This window comes from Hypanus sabinus, chromosome 9 (assembly GCF_030144855.1).
Source record: "Hypanus sabinus isolate sHypSab1 chromosome 9, sHypSab1.hap1, whole genome shotgun sequence".
NCBI lineage: Eukaryota > Metazoa > Chordata > Chondrichthyes > Myliobatiformes > Dasyatidae > Hypanus > Hypanus sabinus.
Window position 1 is genome coordinate 148,411,901 of NC_082714.1, and position 6,583 is coordinate 148,418,483.

The 6,583-nt window shown below is 41.7% G+C and overlaps 1 protein-coding gene across 2 annotated transcripts in view; it reads right to left on the reverse strand.

The window, feature by feature from the left end:
* The window catches only part of osbpl2b (oxysterol binding protein-like 2b), a 97,816-nt gene extending 97,136 nt beyond the window's left edge, over positions 1 to 680 (reverse strand). For both annotated transcript variants that reach the window (XM_059980768.1, XM_059980769.1), the window contains exon 1: positions 1 to 680. The gene's annotated coding sequence lies outside the window, so the exon portion shown is untranslated.
* Positions 681 to 6,583: the final 5,903 nt, after the last annotated feature.

The following is a 6,583-nucleotide window of genomic DNA, read 5'->3' on the forward strand; positions in this document are numbered from 1 at the left end:
CTTATTCGCCTCTGATCGGATAATACTCCCAACATCAAGTTGTCAAGGGCTCCAAAGCAGCACCAAGGCGGAAACGCAACCACCCCGGCTGAATGACAGCGACGTGGACCTATTGACGGACGCGCTTCGGGCAATGGCGAGGTCTTGTGACGTCTTGAAACCAATGGAAAAGGGAGGCGGGCGTTCAGGTCGGGGGAGGAGGCGGACAGCCCGCTGGGAGAGCTCGAGCTTCGCCAACCGCCGTTTCGTGCGTGTGAAATGGACGCTGTGATTTTTTCTCTCTCTCTCTCACACACCCCCTTTTCTTTAAAACAGCTTATCGTTAGGGTCCAGGGCGAGAGTCGGGTAACGACAGTTGAGGCCAGGTGCGCCTGATGACTGAACACTGCATTGTGTGAGAGTGAAGCGTTGCGGTGTCACGCCGTTACTCAGCGCGGCTCGTTCTCGGGCCCATCCGCCAGCCGCCGTCATTCGCCCGAAAACAAACGGCTGGGTGTCAGCAGACGCCACTTCTCGCGAGACTTCGGCTGACGCTCTCGCCTCGGCTGGGCGATGTTTTCTTGGTCTCCAGTCATTATTCTGCCAAATCCAGTTTCGGCGAATTAATCTCACTCGATGTTTGAACCTATTTCAGACATTTATTAAACAGAAACCTTCAACTGTGCAAACAGCTTGCCAGTGTTTTCTAGGCTGCGGCTTTGATTTTTTTTAGCTGCAGTCAGTAATTAGGAAACCTGTTTGACCTGCCATGCGTTGATGCGAAGTTCTTCTGTCAATTCTTGGAAATTGATCAATTTACGTGATGAAATATATTTACAGTTCCTGTTTAAAACACTTAGTATAAATTGTGAGTGTATGTATGCCTTTCAAAACTAGATGTACCACGAGAAGGACTTATATCGTTGCAGCAGTGATTTGCTGTCAAATAACCCTAATGCCATCATTTAACTATAAGCTTGAGCTTTGTTATTTAAAAGATGAGGAACAGTGCAGAATGGGTTTGATAATATCTGGATATCCCAAAGTGATTAGAAGATTGAGATGTAGCTGCAGAGGAAGTTCTGTGACAGAAATTCACTGCAATGACAAGTGAATAGTTATCTTAAAGGTGAGGTAATAATACCACGTGGTGGGTGTGGCATGTACACAGTATATACACCGAAAGTGAAAGGTTATAACCGTGTGCTCTATGTAGAACAGTTTTAGATGTTTCAACAACAAATGATTCAAGGCTCTGGGAATAACAAGGAACACAGTGACGTGGCAGCAGATGAAGTAAGGGATTTGAAGAAAAGAAAACTTGCTATGACTGTAGATTTGTTGAGGACATGCCCTGAGGAACACATGGGTCAAGCCCATGGAGATGGAGCATAGTTATCTAAGGATGGCATGAGGTTCCTTCAGCAGTAAAACAAGAGCTAGAGACTGCATGTCACAGTCATAAATACGGCATAGAAATAGAACCTTCACCCGTTGAGTCCATGCTGACCATCAACTGCATAGTTACACTAATTCTAAATTAATCCCTTATTTTTACTATTGTAGGTGTAAAAAGTAATGTTTTAGGTATTAAAGAGCCCACCCAACCTCAGATTACCTGTTCAGAATGACCTGATGTTTTAATTGCCAAAAACCAGGGCATAGTGCCATGTGCTTAGGTTCCTGAACATAGTCACAGCATAGAAACAGGCCCTTTGGCCCATCCTGTCTGTGCCAAGCCATTAATCCAAACCGTCCTATTGACCTGCACCCTCTATACATCCCAAACCCCTCCCACCCATGTACCTATCCAAATTTCTCTTAAATGTTGAAATCGACCCCGCATCCACCACTTGTGCTGCCAGCTCGCTCCACACACTCTGAATGAAGAAGTTGCCCCTCATGTTCCCCTTAAACATTTCACCATTCATCCGTACGTAACCCATGCTATCTAGTTCTAGTCTCACCCAACTTCAATGGAAAAATCTGACTTGCATTTATCCTATCATTGCCCCTCATAATTGTGTACATCTCTATCAATTCTCAGTCGTTCTCCTATTCTCTACAGAATAAAGTCCTAGCCTATTTAACACTTCCTTCTAACACAGGTCCTCAAATCCTGGCAACATCCTTGTAAAATTTCACTTGAAAACCAAGCCTCCCTAAACTTGTTATCCTTGCCTTTATTCTGACAGGAATATATAAGCACTGTACTCTCAAATTTTCACTTTAAGGCATCACACTTAACCAAGTACAACTTTACCAGAAAACAACTTGCTGCAATCCCACTTGCCAAATCCTTTTTGATACTATCAAAATTGGCCTTCTTCTAATTTAGAATCTGAACTCAAAGGCATGACCTATCCTTTTCCATAATTACCTTAAAATTAATGGCATTGCGATCAGTAGACGCTAAGTGTTCCCCTACACAAACTTATGTCACCTGCCCTGTCTCATTCCTAACAGGATATCTAGAATCACGCTCTCTTTAGTTGGTACTTCTGTGTACTGATTAGGAAACTTCCCAAAACACATTTCACACTTTCCCATCCAGCCCTTTTACAGTATGAAAGTTTCAGTCAATAGGTGGAAGGGTAATATCACCTACTATCACAATCTTACACTTCTTGCAACAGTCTGCGATCTCTCTACAAGTTTGTTCCTCTAAATCTCATGGACTGTTGGATGGTCAACAATATAATCCCATTAACATGGTCATACCTTTCTTATTCCTCAGTTCTGTCTGTAAAACCTCAGTAGACAAGATCTCCAGTCTGTCCTGACTGAGCATAGCTGTGCCTTTTTCCTTGACTAGTAATGCCACCCTCCCCCTTTAATGCCTGATGCGCTATCACATCTAAAACCTAGTAACACTAACAGCTTCAATGTCATAATTCCACTTGCTGAACCATGCTGAGATCATCTGCCTTCTTTGCATTGAAATATACATGGCTCAGAACATTAGTCCCCCCGCGCTCAACCTTTTGATTCTTGACTTTGTATGTAGGTTTAGCAGCTTTCTCCACAACCACTCCACAATCTGTTCTGGTGCTCTGGTTCCCAGCACCTGTACTCCAATTTAAGCCCCACTGTGCAGCACTAGCAAACCACACCCCTCCAGTTCAGATGCTGATCATCCCTTCATTACAGGTCCCACCTTCCCTGGAAGAGAGCCCAACAATCCAAAAATCTGAAGCCCTCCCTCCTGCACCAAATCTTTAGCCATGTGTTAAACTGTATGATCTTCCTATTTCTGGCCTCACTAGTACATGGAATAGGTAGCAATTCTGAGATCACAACCCTGGAGATCTTGTCCTTTCACTTAGCACCTAACTCCCTAAACTCACTTTGCAGGACCTAGTCACCCATCCTATCCAAGTCAGTGGTACTGATGTGGACCATGACTTCCTGCTGCTCACCCTCCCTCAAGAACATTGTGGACTCGATCCAAGATGTCCCGAACCCTGGCACCTGTGAGGCAACGAATCATCTGGGAATCTTATTCTTTTCTACAGAGTCTCCTTTTTGTTCCCTAACTAACAAATCTCCATCACTACAGCTCACCTCTTCTGCCCCCTTCTCTTCTGTGGTACAGAGCCAAAATCAGTGCTAGAGACCTGATCACTGGGGCTTTCCTCTGCAAGATCATATCTCTCCCCACCCAACAGTATCCAAAGCAGTGTACCTGCTGTTAAGGGGAATGACCACTCTGCACTGGCTGCCTATCTCCTTCCCCCCCCCCCCCCGGATTGGTCACCCAGTTAACTGTGCCCTACACATTGGGTGTAACTACCTCCCTGCATGTTCTGCCTATCAACCTCTCAACCTCCCAAATGATCCAGAGTTCATCCAGTTCCAGCTCAAACTCCAACTCCTTAACACCGTTAGAAGCGACGGCTTGATGCAGGTGTAGTCATCGAACACTGGATGTAGCACTGCCATCCCACATCCTGCAAGAGGAGCATTCCAGTATCCTGAATGGCATCTCCACTGCACCAAATGTACAATAAGAAAGAAATAAAGAATAAATAATGAAAAAAATCTACCCATGGTCTTCACCAAAAGTTGCACTGTCTTTTCATCCACAAGAGCACCACTCAACTTATTTAAAATGGCTTTGCTAAAACAAACTGTCTTAAGCTTCCCTGAGAATATACACAGTGGCAGAGCCAAGTTTCTAACACTTGGTGAGCCCACATCTTATATCACTGAAACAAATTACAAAGTCTTTTTCCAAAATTAATCATTAAATTGTATCGTAAAGGTAAGATCATTGACTTCACACATGTTAGGATCAAAGTGCATATCATTGTCAGTTCAGAATGTTATCCCCTAATGCCTTCAAGTTTCTTAGTGGCTTCCGTTGATAACGAATATAGCTATTGTTTGGGAAGAATTCGGAAACATAGTATAACACTGCAGTAGTTAATGGATATCAATCTGTAATAAGTTTTGAATTCACAATTATCTTTAGACCAAGGCATCCTAGCTATACGTATGTAAAAGTCAAAGGTTTTGGTTTAGATTTTAGATTCTGGGGTCTTTTGGAGAAGTCATTAATTGTTTTTATCAACATCAGAAGAAATATTTTATTTTAATGTAATTGAAAGCATTAAAGATGAGTTGAATTATGTTTAGCTAAATTTATAGTTGTTGATTATTTATGTAATTATATTGCAAGTTGTATAATTTTACATCCATGTAAATAATTGATTATAGTAATTGTATTGTAAGTTGTATAATTTTACACATATGTAAATAATTAATCGATAGAATAATGTAATATTAAAGCAGTTCTGGCTTTGCCATTTAATATAGGAAAACATTAAATGCACATAGATCTTTTTAAGAATTATTGGTAATTTGTGGTATGATGTTTTAATACATTTTAGAATCAGTCATAGTTTTAGTTGTGCTATTCACCACCAATTAAAGATGTTTGGTTAAAAGCTCTCTCTTTGTTACACACCTCATTGCACAACAGAGCATACATATCTAAGGCAGTTACACAATGTCATTCTGATTATCATTTATGTGTCAAATTGGCAGCCAGGCATGGACATCTGAAAAGTTATGAAGGATCTACAGAGAAGAACCTGTTCTTATTGGCAGAGAGATCAAGATTCACTTGAACTAGCATTATGGCTAGTGCAATGCTTTACACTGCCAGCAATAAGTGATTGGGGTTCAACTCCCACCACTGTCTGTAAGAAATTTGAACTTCCTCCTTATTACTGCATGGGTTTCCTTCCGGTGCTCTGGTTGTCTCCCACATTCCAAAGATGTATGGGTTAGGATTAGTAACTTGTGGCCCTTTAGTGTTGGTGCTGGAAGCACAGCAGCACTTGTGGGCTACCCTCAGCACTTCTGTCCTTGGCTACAACCCGGACTCTTTTCAGTTAGTGGTGGACAGGAGGTCACTAAACAAACTGTTATCCGTTATGGACAATCTGGCTCTTCCTCTCCATGAATAAGCCACGGAGTACCCTTTCAAACAAACTCATTCAGCTCTGCTGTGTCAAGGATTGTTACAGAAAATCCTTCCTACCAAGTGAAATAAGCACATACAACAGTTCATCTCTGTGCGACAGGAGACACACATCATACTACAATAGTGTCAGTTTTATTATTTCATTCATTATTATTGCACATTAGTAATTATTATTCTGTACTTTATTATTAGTTAAGTCTTCACACTTTTAACGTGTGTTTTTAAATGTTGCTACTGTCACAAAAGAACTTCCCACTTGGGATCAATAAAATATTTATTATCATCATCATTCTCTGACTGTGTTTTTGTAAGATTTTTTCTACTTTTTGTGGGCTTTTCCACAGAAGGGCATTGGTGTTTCCATACAAGGCAACCAGATCTACTCCACCACAGATCTATAGAAGTTTGTCAAAGTTTTAGATGATATGCTGAATCTTCACAAACTTTTAAGAAAATAGAGGCACCCTCATAATGGCACCTGCCCAGGACAGATCTGAAATGATAACACCAAAAGGAATTTAAAGTTGCTGACCTTCTCCACCTCTGATCCCCCAAAGGGGACTGGCCCATAGATCTCCAGTTTCCTCTAGAACTCAATACTGTAATCATTTCCTTGGACTTGCTGACACTGAGTGAGATGTTTCAAAAAAGGAACATTGGGTATGCATTGTTGGCAGCGGAACTGGTTGTTAACACAAACGGCACTTTTCACTGTATGTTTCGACATCCATGTGAAAAAAAAATCTGACATAGTGTCCAAGTATGGATAGAGGTTTCATTTTTGCAAGAGATATGAATGAAGGTGGAGAGTATAGAATTAAAAGCAAGTTGCTCTAGTGAAGTTATTATTACCTTGGAAAGTTAAATGACGAAACAGTTGAAGTTGAAACAGTTGAAACACAAGCAATGAAGTCTCCTGTGACTGCAGTGATTTATTCATGACAATCATAACTGAATTTTCCCAGCATCAAGAATGAGATTTGGAAGGTTTTCCCATTGACCTCCTGTGGTGAAGTACATGTGCCTGTCTGGACACGCCCCCTGCTGACTGCTCCTGTGGCTCCTCCCACAGACCCCTGTATAAAGGCGATCTGAGGCCTATGCTCGGCCTCT